Source organism: Coregonus lavaretus (genome assembly GCF_964263955.1).
Source record: "Coregonus lavaretus genome assembly, chromosome: 37".
Lineage (NCBI taxonomy): Eukaryota > Metazoa > Chordata > Actinopteri > Salmoniformes > Salmonidae > Coregonus > Coregonus lavaretus.
In genome coordinates this window covers 14,469,041-14,487,750 of record NC_140024.1, presented here as the reverse complement: position 1 = coordinate 14,487,750, position 18,710 = coordinate 14,469,041, and positions in this window count along the sequence as shown.

Genomic DNA, 18,710 nt, shown 5'->3' with positions numbered 1-18,710 from the left:
AGAAGTGCGCTCCTCCCTAACCTCTTTTACCCCTTCATGTCACGGGTCATAGACTGATAACCCCGCGGCTCAGCAAAAGTGAGGTAATTAAGTACGTCGAGTAATGAGTAGGATTCAGTGTTTCCACATGCAAAAGTAATTGTTTATTTTATATAAACACTTTATCTGCCTTCCCAATGAAAACTAGTTTGAAAATTCGAACATTTTATTTTATGTTGAACGTTTCTGGACGACGCACCATGCTGCCTTATTGACAACATGACCGAGCGGCGCAGATTAGACTACTGTTCGATTTGAGAAGTGCGCTCTTCCCTCACCTCTTTTGCCCGTTCACGTCATAGACTGATAACCCCGCGGCTCAGCATAATCAAATCCACCCGTTGATTCCGCTTCACCGTTGCTGGTGTATATATGAGCTATAAATTAATGGTGCATATAGGCAAAGACACTCAGCACAAATTCACAAGCTATCGCTCATTTCCAAATCTCACTCAGACACAGACAAAACACACGAGCTTGCCAGGAGTCGAACCTAGAATCTTCTGATCCGTAGTCAGACGCGTTATCCATTGCGCCACAAGCCCGATACCTTTTTATTACGCAACCATAACTCCACTCTCATTGGTTAATTTTGGATATTTGGTCGCGCACGGCAATATGATTGGTTATTATGGTTATTGGTCGCATCAAATCTGCGGACATTGAGGGGATTCGATTAATCTGGGCCAGGCACCCGGTTAGGGGTGTTTTGCACCGGGTGAAAGTTGATTACATTCTTTTTTGGAATCGGGCGTGAGCCCCGTTCAAACCCCACGGCGAAGTCGGTTCAAAACAAAAGTGACGTAATTAAGTACGTCGAGTAATGAGTAGGATTCAGTTTTTCCACATGCAAAAGTAATTGTTTATTTTATATAAACACTTTATCTGCCTTCCCAATGAAAACTAGTTTGAAAATTCGAACATTTTATTTGATGTTGAACGTTTCTGGACGACGCACCATGCTGCCTTATTGACAACATGACCGAGCGGCGCAGATTAGACTATTGTTCGATTTGAGAAGTGCGCTCCTCCCTAACCTCTTTTACCCGTTCACGTCATAGACTGATAACCCCGCGGCTCAACGTAATCAAATCCACCCGTTGATTCCGCTTCACCGTTGCTGGTGTATATATGAGCTATAAATTAATGGTGCATATAGGCAAAGACACTCAGCACAAATTCACAAGCTATCGCTCGTTTCCAAATCTCACTCAGACACAGACAAAACACACGAGCTTGCCAGGAGTCGAACCTAGAATCTTCTGATCCGTAGTCAGACGTGTTATCCATTGCACCACAAGCCCGATACCTTTTTATTACGCAACCATAACTCCACTCTCATTGGTTAATTTTGGATATTTGGTCGCGCACGGCAATATGATTGGTTATTATGGTTATTGGTCACATCAAATCTGCGGACATTGAGGGGATTCGATTAATCTGGGCCAGGCACCCGGTTAGGGGTGTTTTGCACCGGGTGAAAGTTGATTACAGTCTTTTTTGGAATCGGGTGTGAGCCCCGTTCAAACCCCACGGCGAAGTCGGTTCAAAACAAAAGTGACGTAATTAAGTATGTCGAGTAATGAGTAGGATTCAGTTTTTCCACATGCAAAAGTAATTGTTTATTTTATATAAACACTTTATCTGCCTTCCCAATGAAAACTAGTTTGAAAATTCGAACATTTTATTTTATGTTGAACGTTTCTGGACGACGCACCATGCTGCCTTATTGACAACATGACCGAGCGGCGCAGATTAGACTACTGTTCGATTTGAGAAGTGCGCTCTTCCCTCACCTCTTTTGCCCGTTCACGTCATGGACTGATAACCCCAGGGCTCAACATAATCAAATCCACCCGTTGATTCCGCTTCACCGTTGCTGGTGTATATATGAGCTATAAATTAATGGTGCATATAGGCAAAGACACTCAGCACAAATTCACAAGCTATCGCTCATTTCCAAATCTCACTCAGACACAGACAAAACACACGAGCTTGCCAGGAGTCGAACCTAGAATCTTCTGATCCGAAGTCAGACGCGTTATCCATTGCACCACAAGCCCGACAAATTTTTATTACGCAACCATAACTCCACTCTCATTGGTTAATTTTGGATATTTGGTCGCGCACGGCAATATGATTGGTTATTATGGTTATTGGTCGCATCAAATCTGCGGACATTGAGGGGATTCGATTAATCTGGGCCAGGCACCCGGTTAGGGGTGTTTTGCACCGGGTGAAAGTTGATTACATTCTTTTTTGGAATCGGGCGTGAGCCCCGTTCAAACCCCACGGCGAAGTCGGTTCAAAACAAAAGTGACGTAATTAAGTACGTCGAGTAATGAGTAGGATTCAGTTTTTCCACATGCAAAAGTAATTGTTTATTTTATATAAACACTTTATCTGCCTTCCCAATGAAAACTAGTTTGAAAATCCGAACATTTTATTTTATGTTGAACGTTTCTGGACGACGCACCATGCTGCCTTATTGACAACATGACCGAGCGGCGCAGATTAGACTACTGTTCGATTTGAGAAGTGCGCTCTTCCCTCACCTCTTTTGCCCGTTCACGTCATAGACTGATAACCCCGCGGCTCAACGTAATCAAATCCACCCGTTGATTCCGCTTCACCGTTGCTGGTGTATATATGAGCTATAAATTAATGGTGCATATAGGCAAAGACACTCAGCACAAATTCACAAGCTATCGCTCATTTCCAAATCTCACTCAGACATAGACAAAACACATGAGCTTGCCAGGAGTCGAACCTAGAATCTTCTGATCCGTAGTCAGACGCGTTATTCATTGCGCCACAAGCCCGATACCTTTTTATTATGCAACCATAACTCCACTCTCATTGGTTAATTTTGGATATTTGGTCGCGCACGGCAATATGATTGGTTATTATGGTTATTGGTCGCATCAAATCTGCGGACATTGAGAGGATTCGATTAATCTGGGCCAGGCACCCGGTTAGGGGTGTTTTGCACCGGGTGAAAGTTGATTACATTCTTTTTTGGAATCGGGCGTGAGCCCCGTTCAAACCCCACGGCGAAGTCGGTTCAAAACAAAAGTGACGTAATTAAGTACGTCGAGTAATGAGTAGGATTCAGTTTTTCCACATGCAAAAGTAATTGTTTATTTTATATAAACACTTTATCTGCCTTCCCAATGAAAACTAGTTTGAAAATCCGAACATTTTATTTTATGTTGAACGTTTCTGGACGACGCACCATGCTGCCTTATTGACAACATGACCGAGCGGCGCAGATTAGACTACTGTTCGATTTGAGAAGTGCGCTCTTCCCTCACCTCTTTTGCCCGTTCACGTCATAGACTGATAACCCCGCGGCTCAACGTAATCAAATCCACCCGTTGATTCCGCTTCACCGTGCTGGTGTATATATGAGCTATAAATTAATGGTGCATATAGGCAAAGACACTCAGCACAAATTCACAAGCTATCGCTCGTTTCCAAATCTCACTCAGACACAGACAAAACACACGAGCTTGCCAGGAGTCGAACCTAGAATCTTCTGATCCGTAGTCAGACGCGTTATCCATTGCACCACAAGCCCGATACCTTTTTATTATGCAACCATAACTCCACTCTCATTGGTTAATTTTGGATATTTGGTCGCGCACGGCAATATGATTGGTTATTATGGTTATTGGTCGCATCAAATCTGCGGACATTGAGAGGATTCGATTAATCTGGGCCAGGCACCCGGTTAGGGGTGTTTTGCACCGGGTGAAAGTTGATTACATTCTTTTTTGGAATCGGGCGTGAGCCCCGTTCAAACCCCACGGCGAAGTCGGTTCAAAACAAAAGTGACGTAATTAAGTACGTCGAGTAATGAGTAGGATTCAGTTTTTCCACATGCAAAAGTAATTGTTTATTTTATATAAACACTTTATCTGCCTTCCCAATGAAAACTAGTTTGAAAATCCGAACATTTTATTTTATGTTGAACGTTTCTGGACGACGCACCATGCTGCCTTATTGACAACATGACCGAGCGGCGCAGATTAGACTACTGTTCGATTTGAGAAGTGCGCTCTTCCCTCACCTCTTTTGCCCGTTCACGTCATAGACTGATAACCCCGCGGCTCAACGTAATCAAATCCACCCGTTGATTCCGCTTCACCGTGCTGGTGTATATATGAGCTATAAATTAATGGTGCATATAGGCAAAGACACTCAGCACAAATTCACAAGCTATCGCTCGTTTCCAAATCTCACTCAGACACAGACAAAACACACGAGCTTGCCAGGAGTCGAACCTAGAATCTTCTGATCCGTAGTCAGACGCGTTATCCATTGCACCACAAGCCCGATACCTTTTTATTACGCAACCATAACTCCACTCTCATTGGTTAATTTTGGATATTTGGTCGCGCACGGCAATATGATTGGTTATTATGGTTATTGGTCACATCAAATCTGCGGACATTGAGGGGATTCGATTAATCTGGGCCAGGCACCCGGTTAGGGGTGTTTTGCACCGGGTGAAAGTTGATTACATTCTTTTTTGGAATCGGGTGTGAGCCCCGTTCAAACCCCACGGCGAAGTCGGTTCAAAACAAAAGTGACGTAATTAAGTATGTCGAGTAATGAGTAGGATTCAGTTTTTCCACATGCAAAAGTAATTGTTTATTTTATATAAACACTTTATCTGCCTTCCCAATGAAAACTAGTTTGAAAATTCGAACATTTTATTTTATGTTGAACGTTTCGGGACGACGCACCATGCTGCCTTATTGACAACATGACCGAGCGGCGCAGATTAGACTACTGTTCGATTTGAGAAGTGCGCTCTTCCCTCACCTCTTTTGCCCGTTCACGTCATAGACTGATAACCCCAGGGCTCAACATAATCAAATCCACCCGTTGATTCCGCTTCACCGTTGCTGGTGTATATATGAGCTATAAATTAATGGTGCATATAGGCAAAGACAGTCAGCACAAATTCACAAGCTATCGCTCATTTCCAAATCTCACTCAGACACAGACAAAACACACGAGCTTGCCAGGAGTCGAACCTAGAATCTTCTGATCCGTAGTCAGACGCGTTATCCATTGCACCACAAGCCCGACACATTTTTATTAAGCAACCATAACTCCACTCTCATTGGTTAATTTTGGATATTTGGTCGCGCACGGCAATATGATTGGTTATTATGGTTATTGGTCGCATCAAATCTGCGGACATTGAGGGGATTCGATTAATCTGGGCCAGGCACCCGGTTAGGGGTGTTTTGCACCGGGTGAAAGTTGATTACATTCTTTTTTGGAATCGGGCGTGAGCCCCGTTCAAACCCCACGGCGAAGTCGGTTCAAAACAAAAGTGACGTAATTAAGTACGTCGAGTAATGAGTAGGATTCAGTTTTTCCACATGCAAAAGTAATTGTTTATTTTATATAAACACTTTATCTGCCTTCCCAATGAAAACTAGTTTGAAAATCCGAACATTTTATTTTATGTTGAACGTTTCTGGACGACGCACCATGCTGCCTTATTGACAACATGACCGAGCGGCGCAGATTAGACTACTGTTCGATTTGAGAAGTGCGCTCTTCCCTCACCTCTTTTGCCCGTTCACGTCATAGACTGATAACCCCGCGGCACAACGTAATCAAATCCACCCGTTGATTCCGCTTCACCGTTGCTGGTGTATATATGAGCTATAAATTAATGGTGCATATAGGCAAAGACACTCAGCACAAATTCACAAGCTATCGCTCATTTCCAAATCTCACTCAGACATAGACAAAACACACGAGCTTGCCAGGAGTCGAACCTAGAATCTTCTGATCCGTAGTCAGACGCGTTATTCATTGCGCCACAAGCCCGATACCTTTTTATTATGCAACCATAACTCCACTCTCATTGGTTAATTTTGGATATTTGGTCGCGCACGGCAATATGATTGGTTATTATGGTTATTGGTCGCATCAAATCTGCGGACATTGAGAGGATTCGATTAATCTGGGCCAGGCACCCGGTTAGGGGTGTTTTGCACCGGGTGAAAGTTGATTACATTCTTTTTTGGAATCGGGCGTGAGCCCCGTTCAAACCCCACGGCGAAGTCGGTTCAAAACAAAAGTTACGTAATTAAGTACGTCGAGTAATGAGTAGGATTCAGTTTTTCCACATGCAAAAGTAATTGTTTATTTTATATAAACACTTTATCTGCCTTCCCAATGAAAACTAGTTTGAAAATCCGAACATTTTATTTTATGTTGAACGTTTCTGGACGACGCACCATGCTGCCTTATTGACAACATGACCGAGCGGCGCAGATTAGACTACTGTTCGATTTGAGAAGTGCGCTCTTCCCTCACCTCTTTTGCCCGTTCACGTCATAGACTGATAACCCCGCGGCTCAACGTAATCAAATCCACCCGTTGATTCCGCTTCACCGTTGCTGGTGTATATATGAGCTATAAATTAATGATGCATATAGGCAAAGACACTCAGCACAAATTCACAAGCTATCGCTCATTTCCAAATCTCACTCAGACACAGACAAAACACACGAGCTTGCCAGGAGTCGAACCTAGAATCTTCTGATCCGTAGTCAGACGCGTTATCCATTGCACCACAAGCCCGACACATTTTCATTACGCAACCATAACTCCACTCTCATTGGTTAATTTTGGATATTTGGTCGCGCACGGCAATATGATTGGTTATTATGGTTATTGGTCGCATCAAATCTGCGGACATTGAGAGGATTCGATTAATCTGGGCCAGGCACCCGGTTAGGGGTGTTTTGCACCGGGTGAAAGTTGATTACATTCTTTTTTGGAATCGGGCGTGAGCCCCGTTCAAACCCCACGGCGAAGTCGGTTCAAAACAAAAGTGACGTAATTAAGTACGTCGAGTAATGAGTAGGATTCAGTTTTTCCACATGCAAAAGTAATTGTTTATTTTATATAAACACTTTATCTGCCTTCCCAATGAAAACTAGTTTGAAAATCCGAACATTTTATTTTATGTTGAACGTTTCTGGACGACGCACCATGCTGCCTTATTGACAACATGATCGAGCGGCGCAGATTAGACTACTGTTCGATTTGAGAAGTGCGCTCTTCCCTCACCTCTTTTGCCCGTTCACGTCATAGACTGATAACCCCGCGGCTCAACATAATCAAATCCACCCGTTGATTCCGCTTCACCGTTGCTGGTGTATATATGAGCTATAAATTAATGGTGCATATAGGCAAAGACACTCAGCACAAATTCACAAGCTATCGCTCATTTCCAAATCTCACTCAGACACAGACAAAACACACAAGCTTGCCAGGAGTCGAACCTAGAATCTTCTGATCCATAGTCAGACGCGTTATCAATTGCGCCACAAGCCCGATACCTTTTTATTACGCAACCATAACTCTACTCTCATTGGTTAATTTTGGATATTTGGTCGCGCACGGCAATATGATTGGTTATTATGTTTATTGGTCGCATCAAATCTGCGGACATTGAGGGGATTCGATTAATCTGGGCCAGGCACCCGGTTAGGGGTGTTTTGCACCGGGTGAAAGTTGATTACATTATTTTTTGGAATCGGGCGTGAGCCCCGTTCAAACCCCACGGCGAAGTCGGTTCAAAACAAATGTGACGTAATTAAGTACGTCGAGTAATGAGTAGGATTCAATTTTTCCACATGCAAAAGTAATTGTTTATTTTATATAAACCCTTTATCTGCCTTCCCAATGAAAACTAGTTTGAAAATCCGAACATTTTATTTTATGTTGAACGTTTCTGGACGACGCACCATGCTGCCTTATTGACAACATGACCGAGCGGCGCAGATTAGACTACTGTTCGATTTGAGAAGTGCGCTCTTCCCTCACCTCTTTTGCCCGTTCACGTCATAGACTGATAACCCCAGGGCTCAACATAATCAAATCCACCCGTTGATTCCGCTTCACCGTTGCTGGTGTATATATGAGCTATAAATTAATGGTGCATATAGGCAAAGACACTCAGCACAAATTCACAAGCTATCGCTCATTTCCAAATCTCACTCAGACACAGACAAAACACACGAGCTTGCCAGGAGTCGAACATAGAATCTTCTGATCCGTAGTCAGACGCGTTATCCATTGCGCCACAAGCCCGACACCTTTTTATTACGCAACCATAACTCCACTCTCATTGGTTAATTTTGGATATTTGGTCGCGCACGGCAATATGATTGGTTATTATGTTTATTGGTCGCATCAAATCTGCGGACATTGAGGGGATTCGATTAATCTGGGCCAGGCACCCGGTTAGGGGTGTTTTGCACCGGGTGAAAGTTGATTACATTCTTTTTTGGAATCGGGCGTGAGCCCCGTTCAAACCCCACGGCGAAGTCGGTTCAAAACAAATGTGACGTAATTAAGTACGTCGAGTAATGAGTAGGATTCAGTTTTTCCACATGCAAAAGTAATTGTTTATTTTATATAAACCCTTTATCTGCCTTCCCAATGAAAACTAGTTTGAAAATCCGAACATTTTATTTGATGTTGAACGTTTCTGGACGACGCACCATGCTGCCTTATTGACAACATGACCGAGCGGCGCAGATTAGACTACTGTTCGATTTGAGAAGTGCGCTCTTCCCTCACCTCTTTTGCCCGTTCACGTCATAGACTGATAACCCCAGGGCTCAACATAATCAAATCCACCCGTTGATTCCGCTTCACCGTTGCTGGTGTATATATGAGCTATAAATTAATGGTGCATATAGGCAAAGACACTCAGCACAAATTCACAAGCTATCGCTCATTTCCAAATCTCACTCAGACACAGACAAAACACACGAGCTTGCCAGGAGTCGAACCTAGAATCTTCTGATCCGTAGTCAGACGCGTTATCGATTGCACCACAAGCCCGATACCTTTTTATTACGCAACCATAACTCCACTCTCATTGGTTAATTTTGGATATTTGGTCGCGCACGGCAATATGATTGGTTATTATGGTTATTGGTCACATCAAATCTGCGGACATTGAGGGGATTCGATTAATCTGGGCCAGGCACCCGGTTAGGGGTGTTTTGCACCGGGTGAAAGTTGATTACATTCTTTTTTGGAATCGGGTGTGAGCCCCGTTCAAACCCCACGGCGAAGTCGGTTCAAAACAAAAGTGACGTAATTAAGTATGTCGAGTAATGAGTAGGATTCAGTTTTTCCACATGCAAAAGTAATTGTTTATTTTATATAAACACTTTATCTGCCTTCCCAATGAAAACTAGTTTGAAAATTCGAACATTTTATTTTATGTTGAACGTTTCGGGACGACGCACCATGCTGCCTTATTGACAACATGACCGAGCGGCGCAGATTAGACTACTGTTCGATTTGAGAAGTGCGCTCTTCCCTCACATCTTTTGCCCGTTCACGTCATAGACTGATAACCCCAGGGCTCAACATAATCAAATCCACCCGTTGATTCCGCTTCACCGTTGCTGGTGTATATATGAGCTATAAATTAATGGTGCATATAGGCAAAGACACTCAGCACAAATTCACAAGCTATCGCTCATTTCCAAATCTCACTCAGACACAGACAAAACACACGAGCTTGCCAGGAGTCGAACCTAGAATCTTCTGATCCGTAGTCAGACGCGTTATCCATTGCACCACAAGCCCGACACATTTTCATTACGCAACCATAACTCCACTCTCATTGGTTAATTTTGGATATTTGGTCGCGCACGGCAATATGATTGGTTATTATGGTTATTGGTCGCATCAAATCTGCGGACATTGAGGGGATTCGATTAATCTGGGCCAGGCACCCGGTTAGGGGTGTTTTGCACCGGGTGAAAGTTGATTACATTCTTTTTTGGAATCGGGCGTGAGCCCCGTTCAAACCCCACGGCGAAGTCGGTTCAAAACAAAAGTGACGTAATTAAGTACGTCGAGTAATGAGTAGGATTCAGTTTTTCCACATGCAAAAGTAATTGTTTATTTTATATAAACACTTTATCTGCCTTCCCAATGAAAAGTAGTTTGAAAATCCGAACATTTTATTTTATGTTGAACGTTTCTGGACGACGCACCATGCTGCCTTATTGACAACATGACCGAGCGGCGCAGATTAGACTACTGTTCGATTTGAGAAGTGCGCTCTTCCCTCACCTCTTTTGCCCGTTCACGTCATAGACTGATAACCCCGCGGCTCAACGTAATCAAATCCACCCGTTGATTCCGCTTCACCGTTGCTGGTGTATATATGAGCTATAAATTAATGGTGCATATAGGCAAAGACACTCAGCACAAATTCACAAGCTATCGCTCATTTCCAAATCTCACTCAGACATAGACAAAACACACGAGCTTGCCAGGAGTCGAACCTAGAATCTTCTGATCCGTAGTCAGACGCGTTATTCATTGCGCCACAAGCCCGATACCTTTTTATTATGCAACCATAACTCCACTCTCATTGGTTAATTTTGGATATTTGGTCGCGCACGGCAATATGATTGGTTATTATGGTTATTGGTCGCATCAAATCTGCGGACATTGAGAGGATTCGATTAATCTGGGCCAGGCACCCGGTTAGGGGTGTTTTGCACCGGGTGAAAGTTGATTACATTCTTTTTTGGAATCGGGCGTGAGCCCCGTTCAAACCCCACGGCGAAGTCGGTTCAAAACAAAAGTGACGTAATTAAGTACGTCGAGTAATGAGTAGGATTCAGTTTTTCCACATGCAAAAGTAATTGTTTATTTTATATAAACACTTTATCTGCCTTCCCAATGAAAACTAGTTTGAAAATCCGAACATTTTATTTTATGTTGAACGTTTCTGGACGACGCACCATGCTGCCTTATTGACAACATGACCGAGCGGCGCAGATTAGACTACTGTTCGATTTGAGAAGTGCGCTCTTCCCTCACCTCCTTTGCCCGTTCACGTCATAGACTGATAACCCCGCGGCTCAACGTAATCAAATCCACCCGTTGATTCCGCTTCACCGTTGCTGGTGTATATATGAGCTATAAATTAATGGTGCATATAGGCAAAGACACTCAGCACAAATTCACAAGCTATCGCTCGTTTCCAAATCTCACTCAGACATAGACAAAACACACGAGCTTGCCAGGAGTCGAACCTAGAATCTTCTGATCCGTAGTCAGACGCGTTATTCATTGCGCCACAAGCCCGATACCTTTTTATTACGCAACCATAACTCCACTCTCATTGGTTAATTTTGGATATTTGGTCGCGCACGGCAATATGATTGGTTATTATGGTTATTGGTCGCATCAAATCTGCGGACATTGAGAGGATTCGATTAATCTGGGCCAGGCACCCGGTTAGGGGTGTTTTGCACCGGGTGAAAGTTGATTACATTCTTTTTTGGAATCGGGCGTGAGCCCCGTTCAAACCCCACGGCGAAGTCGGTTCAAAACAAAAGTGACGTAATTAAGTACGTCGAGTAATGAGTAGGATTCCGTTTTTCCACATGCAAAAGTAATTGTTTATTTTATATAAACACTTTATCTGCCTTCCCAATGAAAACTAGTTTGAAAATCCGAACATTTTATTTTATGTTGAACGTTTCTGGACGACGCACCATGCTGCCTTATTGACAACATGACCGAGCGGCGCAGATTAGACTACTGTTCGATTTGAGAAGTGCGCTCTTCCCTCACCTCTTTTGCCCGTTCACGTCATAGACTGATAACCCCGCGGCTCAACGTAATCAAATCCACCCGTTGATTCCGCTTCACCGTTGCTGGTGTATATATGAGCTATAAATTAATGGTGCATATAGGCAAAGACACTCAGCACAAATTCACAAGCTATCGCTCGTTTCCAAATCTCACTCAGACACAGACAAAACACACGAGCTTGCCAGGAGTCGAACCTAGAATCTTCTGATCCGTAGTCAGACGCGTTATCCATTGCGCCACAAGCCCGACACCTTTTTATTACGCAACCATAACTCCACTCTCATTGGTTAATTTTGGATATTTGGTCGCGCACGGCAATATGATTGGTTATTATGGTTATTGGTCGCATCAAATCTGCGGACATTGAGGGGATTCGATTAATCTGGGCCAGGCACCCGGTTAGGGGTGTTTTGCACCGGGTGAAAGTTGATTACATTCTTTTTTGGAATCGGGCGTGAGCCCCGTTCAAACCCCACGGCGAAGTCGGTTCAAAACAAAAGTGACGTAATTAAGTACGTCGAGTAATGAGTAGGATTCAGTTTTTCCACATGCAAAAGTAATTGTTTATTTTATATAAACACTTTATCTGCCTTCCCAATGAAAACTAGTTTGAAAATCCGAACATTTTATTTTATGTTGAACGTTTCTGGACGACGCACCATGCTGCCTTATTGACAACATGACCGAGCGGCGCAGATTAGACTACTGTTCGATTTGAGAAGTGCGCTCTTCCCTCACCTCTTTTGCCCGTTCACGTCATAGACTGATAACCCCGCGGCTCAACATAATCAAATCCACCCGTTGATTCCGCTTCACCGTTGCTGGTGTATATATGAGCTATAAATTAATGGTGCATATAGGCAAAGACACTCAGCACAAATTCACAAGCTATCGCTCATTTCCAAATCTCACTCAGACACAGACAAAACACACAAGCTTGCCAGGAGTCGAACCTAGAATCTTCTGATCCGTAGTCAGACGCGTTATCAATTGCGCCACAAGCCCGATACCTTTTTATTACGCAACCATAACTCCACTCTCATTGGTTAATTTTGGATATTTGGTCGCGCACGGCAATATGATTGGTTATTATGGTTATTGGTCGCATCAAATCTGCGGACATTGAGGGGATTCGATTAATCTGGGCCAGGCACCCGGTTAGGGGTGTTTTGCACCGGGTGAAAGTTGATTACATTCTTTTTTGGAATCGGGCGTGAGCCCCGTTCAAACCCCACGGCGAAGTCGGTTCAAAACAAAAGTGACGTAATTAAGTACGTCGAGTAATGAGTAGGATTCAGTTTTTCCACATGCAAAAGTAATTGTTTATTTTATATAAACACTTTATCTGCCTTCCCAATGAAAACTAGTTTGAAAATCCGAACATTTTATTTTATGTTGAACGTTTCTGGACGACGCACCATGCTGCCTTATTGACAACATGACCGAGCGGCGCAGATTAGACTACTGTTCGATTTGAGAAGTGCGCTCTTCCCTCACCTCTTTTGCCCGTTCACGTCATAGACTGATAACCCCGCGGCTCAACGTAATCAAATCCACCCGTTGATTCCGCTTCACCGTTGCTGGTGTATATATGAGCTATAAATTAATGGTGCATATAGGCAAAGACACTCAGCACAAATTCACAAGCTATCGCTCATTTCCAAATCTCACTCAGACATAGACAAAACACACGAGCTTGCCAGGAGTCGAACCTAGAATCTTCTGATCCGTAGTCAGACGCGTTATTCATTGCGCCACAAGCCCGATACCTTTTTATTATGCAACCATAACTCCACTCTCATTGGTTAATTTTGGATATTTGGTCGCGCACGGCAATATGATTGGTTATTATGGTTATTGGTCGCATCAAATCTGCGGACATTGAGAGGATTCGATTAATCTGGGCCAGGCACCCGGTTAGGGGTGTTTTGCACCGGGTGAAAGTTGATTACATTCTTTTTTGGAATCGGGCGTGAGCCCCGTTCAAACCCCACGGCGAAGTCGGTTCAAAACAAAAGTGACGTAATTAAGTACGTCGAGTAATGAGTAGGATTCAGTTTTTCCACATGCAAAAGTAATTGTTTATTTTATATAAACACTTTATCTGCCTTCCCAATGAAAACTAGTTTGAAAATTCGAACATTTTATTTGATGTTGAACGTTTCTGGACGACGCACCATGCTGCCTTATTGACAACATGACCGAGCGGCGCAGATTAGACTACTGTTCGATTTGAGAAGTGCGCTCTTCCCTCACCTCTTTTGCCCGTTAACGTCATGGGTCATAGACTGATAACCCCGCGGCTCAGCATAATCGAATTCGCCCGTTGATTCTGCTTCACCGTTACTGGTGTATTTATGAGCTATAAATGAATGGTGCATATAGGCAAAGACACTCAGCACAAATTCACAAGCTATTGCTCATTTCCAAATCTCACTCAGACAAAACACACGAGCTTGCCAGGAGAAGAACCTAGAATCTTCTGATCCGTAGTCAGACGCGTTATCCATTGCGCCACAAGCCCAATACTTATTTATTTGGCAACCATAACTCCACTCTCATTGGTTAATTTTGGATATTTGGTCGCGCACGGCAATATGATTGGTTATTATGGTTATTGGTCACATCAAATCTGCGGACATTGAGGGGATTCGATTAATCTGGGGCAGGCACCCGGTTAGGGGTGTTTTGCACCGGGTGAAAGTTGATTACATTCTTTTTTGGAATCGTGCGTGAGCCCCGTTCAAACCCCACGGCGAAGTCAGTTCAAAACAAAAGTGACGTAATTAAGTACGTCGAGTAATGAGTAGGATTCAGTTTTTCCACATGCAAAAGTAATTGTTTATTTTATATAAACACTTTATCTGCCTTCCCAATGAAAACTAGTTTGAAAATTCGAACATTTTATTTTATGTTGAACGTTTCTGGACGACGCATCATGCTGCCTTATTGACAACATGACCGAGCGGCGCAGATTAGACTACTGTTCGATTTGAGAAGTGCGCTCTTCCCTCACCTCTTTTGCCCGTTAACGTCATGGGTCATAGACTGATAACCCCGCGGCTCAGCATAATCGAATTCGCCCGTTGATTCCGCTTCACCGTTGCTGGTGTATATATGAGCTATAAATTAATGGTGCATATAGGCAAAGACACTCAGCACAAATTCACAAGCTATCGCTCATTTCCAAATCTCACTCAGACACAGACATAACTCCACTCTCATTGGTTAATTTTGGATATTTGGTCGCGCACGGCAATATGATTGGTTATTATGGTTATTGGTCACATCAAATTTGCGGACATTGAGGGGATCGATTAATCTGGGCCAGGCACCCGGTTAGGAATCGGGCGTGAGCCCCGTTCAAAGCCCACGGCGAAGTCGGCTCAAAACAAAAGTGACTTAATTAAGTATGTTGAGTAATGAGTAGGATTCAGTATTTTCACATGCAAAAGTAATTGTTTATTTTATATAAACACTTTATCTGCCTTCCCAATGAAAACTAGTTTGAAAATTCGAACATTTTATTTTATGTTGAACGTTTCTGGACAATGCACCATGCTGCCTTATTGACAACATGACCGAGCGGCGCAGATTAGACTACTGTTCGATTTGAGAAGTGCGCTCCTCACTCACCGCTTTTGCCCGTTCACTTCATGGGTCATAGACTGATAACCCCGCGGCGCAGCATAATCGAATCCCCCCGTTGATTCCGCTTCACCGTTGCTGGTGTACTCCCGAGTGGCGCAGTGGTCTAAGGCACTGCATCGCAGTGCTAGCTGTGCCACTAGAGATCCTGGTTCGAATCCAGGTTCTGTCGTAGTTCGATTCCCACGGGGGGCCAGTATGCTTTTTTTTTTTATATATATATATATATTATGTATGCACTCACTAACTGTAAGTCGCTCTGGATAAGAGTGTCTGCTAAATGACAAAAATGTAAAATATGTATATATGAGCTATAAATTAATGGCGCATATAGACAAAAACACTCAGCACAAATTCACAAGCTATCGCTCATTTCCAAATCTCACTCAGACACAGACAAAATACATAAGTTTGCCAGGAGTCGAACCTAGAATCTGATGATTCGTAGGCAGACGCATTATCCATTGCACCACAAGCCGGTTGTTCACAATTAATCCCACCGTAGCTGTCCTTTCATTGATCAACCCTAGATTCCTGGTGGAGGACGATCATTTGATTGGTGATTATAACCAATAATGTTTTTACAGAACAATACAATAGGCTTTATCATCAGAAATGACCCTGACGGAAACACACCTGATCATGTACAACTCTGTTTTTTAGGATGACTTTTTGTGCCCAGACAAGTGATGGAATATACACTGCTCAAAAAAATAAAGGGAACACTTAAACAACACAATGTAACTCCAAGTCAATCACACTTCTGTGAAATCAAACTGTCCACTTAGGAAGCAACACTGATTGACAATACATTTCACATGCTGTTGTGCAAATGGAATAGACAACAGGTGGAAATTATAGGCAATTAGCAAGACCACAGTCCACTTCTCAGTTCCTATGCTTCCTGGCTGATGTTTTGGTCACTTTTGAATGCTGGCGGTGCTTTCACTCTAGTGGTAGCATGAGACGGAGTCTACAACCCACACAAGTGGCTCAGGTAGTGCAGCTCATCCAGGATGGCACATCAATGCGAGCTGTGGCAAGAAGGTTTGCTGTGTCTGTCAGCGTAGTGTCCAGAGCATGGAGGCGCTACCAGGAGACAGGCCAGTACATCAGGAGACGTGGAGGAGGCCGTAGGAGGGCAACAACCCAGCAGCAGGACCACTACCTCCGCCTTTGTGCAAGGAGGAGCAGGAGGAGCACTGCCAGAGCCCTGCAAAATGACCTCCAGCAGGCCACAAATGTGCATGAGTCTGCTCAAACGGTCAGAAACAGACTCCATGAGGGTGGTATGAGGGCCCGACATCCACAGGTGGGGGTTGTGCTTACAGCCCAACACCGTGCAGGACGTTTGGCATTTGCCAGAGAACACCAAGATTGGCAAATTCGCCACTGGCGCCCTGTGCTCTTCACAGATGAAAGCAGGTTCACACTGAGCACATGTGACAGACGTGACAGAGTCTGGAGACGCCGTGGAGAACGTTCTGCTGCCTGCAACATCCTCCAGCATGACCGGTTTGGCGGTGGGTCAGTCATGGTGTGGGGTGGCATTTCTTTGGGGGGCCGCACAGCCCTCCATGTGCTCGCCAGAGGTAGCCTGACTGCCATTAGGTACCGAGATGAGATCCTCAGACCCCTTGTGAGACCATATGCTGGTGCGGTTGGCCCTGGGTTCCTCCTAATGCAAGACAATGCTAGACCTCATGTGGCTGGAGTGTGTCAGCAGTTCCTGCAAGAGGAAGGCATTGATGCTATGGATTGGCCCGCCCGTTCCCCAGACCTGAATCCAATTGAGCACATCTGGGACATCATGTCTCGCTCCATCCACCAACGCCACGTTGCACCACAGACTGTCCAGGAGTTGGCGGATGCTTTAGTCCAGGTCTGGGAGGAGATCCCTCAGGAGACCATCCACCACCTCATCAGGAGCATGCCCAGGTGTTGTAGGGAGGTGTTGTAGGGAGGTCATACAGGCATGTGGAGGCCACACACACTCTGAGCCTCATTTTGACTTGTTTTAAGGACATTACATCAAAGTTGGATCAGCCTGTAGTGTGGTTTTCCACTTTAATTTTGAGTGTGACTCCAAATCCAGACCTCCATGGGTTGATAAATTTGATTTCCATTGATAATTTTTGTGTGATTTTGTTGTCAGCACATTCAACTATGTAAAGAAACAAGTATTTAATAAGATTATTTAATTCATTCAGATCTAGGATGTGTTATTTTAGTGTTCCCTTTATTTATTTGAGCAGTGTACATTTGGCCATCGCAAGAGAATGTATTCGTGCGCTGTGAAGAAAAGCCTCAAAAACAGCGCAGAAGAAAAACGCATGTGTCTTGAGACGGATACTTCCATCATCAGTGACGGCTCCAGCTTTTTGGGGGCCCTAAGCAAGATTTGGTTGGGGTCTCCCCACCTCACCGCAAAACATTTTAGTGCCCCCCTCTTGACAGCTGAGAGGAAATGTTACGCTTTAAAGTTCATTTTCTGCAGTTCTACATAATTTGCAAAGGTGCAGAAAGAAAATGTTGCCATTTTATAACAATTTTAATGGAATTCTACTCATTTTGCCATGGGGCAGAGATACATTTTTTGTTGTTGCAGTTTTACAGCTAATTTCATGCAAATCTACCCATTTTTCTATAGGGTAGAGAGACATTTTTGCCAATTTGAAGCTAATTTCCTACAATTCTACACATTTTACCATGACTTATGCCATGTAAATATGATATCTGAGTGTGAATGACTAACAAAATCAATGGAGGGTCCCCTGAATGCCTGGTTGGTATTCGATTACTACAAGTTTAGATAGCTGGGTAGACTAACTACCAATCTAAAAATTGACATGGGTTATTGTCAGCCAATCCAGTGACTGACGTAAGATAAAAACTGCTGATGCATAACCAAATGACGAAATTGCACATGGTGTATTCTACCATTCTTACTCTCAATAGTAAGTTGAGACCCTGACTAAGTAAAAAAAAAAAAAAGGTTTTTAATATCTCAATTTTCTCCAACTACAGTTTCTGTCTTCCAAACTAATTTATATAAAAAGATTTATACAAAAAATCTTGACAATCATGAATGTTATACAGATATTGTCAAATGGTTGCAAAGAAGTCATTCTAAATATAAAATGTTGTACCAATTAGGATACACAAAGTCATATACATACATTTTATTTTTTATCACCAACTATACTAATGCCTGTTGGGGAAATATAATATAATAATATAATATGTCTGACACCAGACTGGATCAGACGGCCCAGCACACAGCAGGACTGCTCCCCATGTCCCAGTTGTGTCTGAGGGAAATGAGATCCTATCCTGGACAA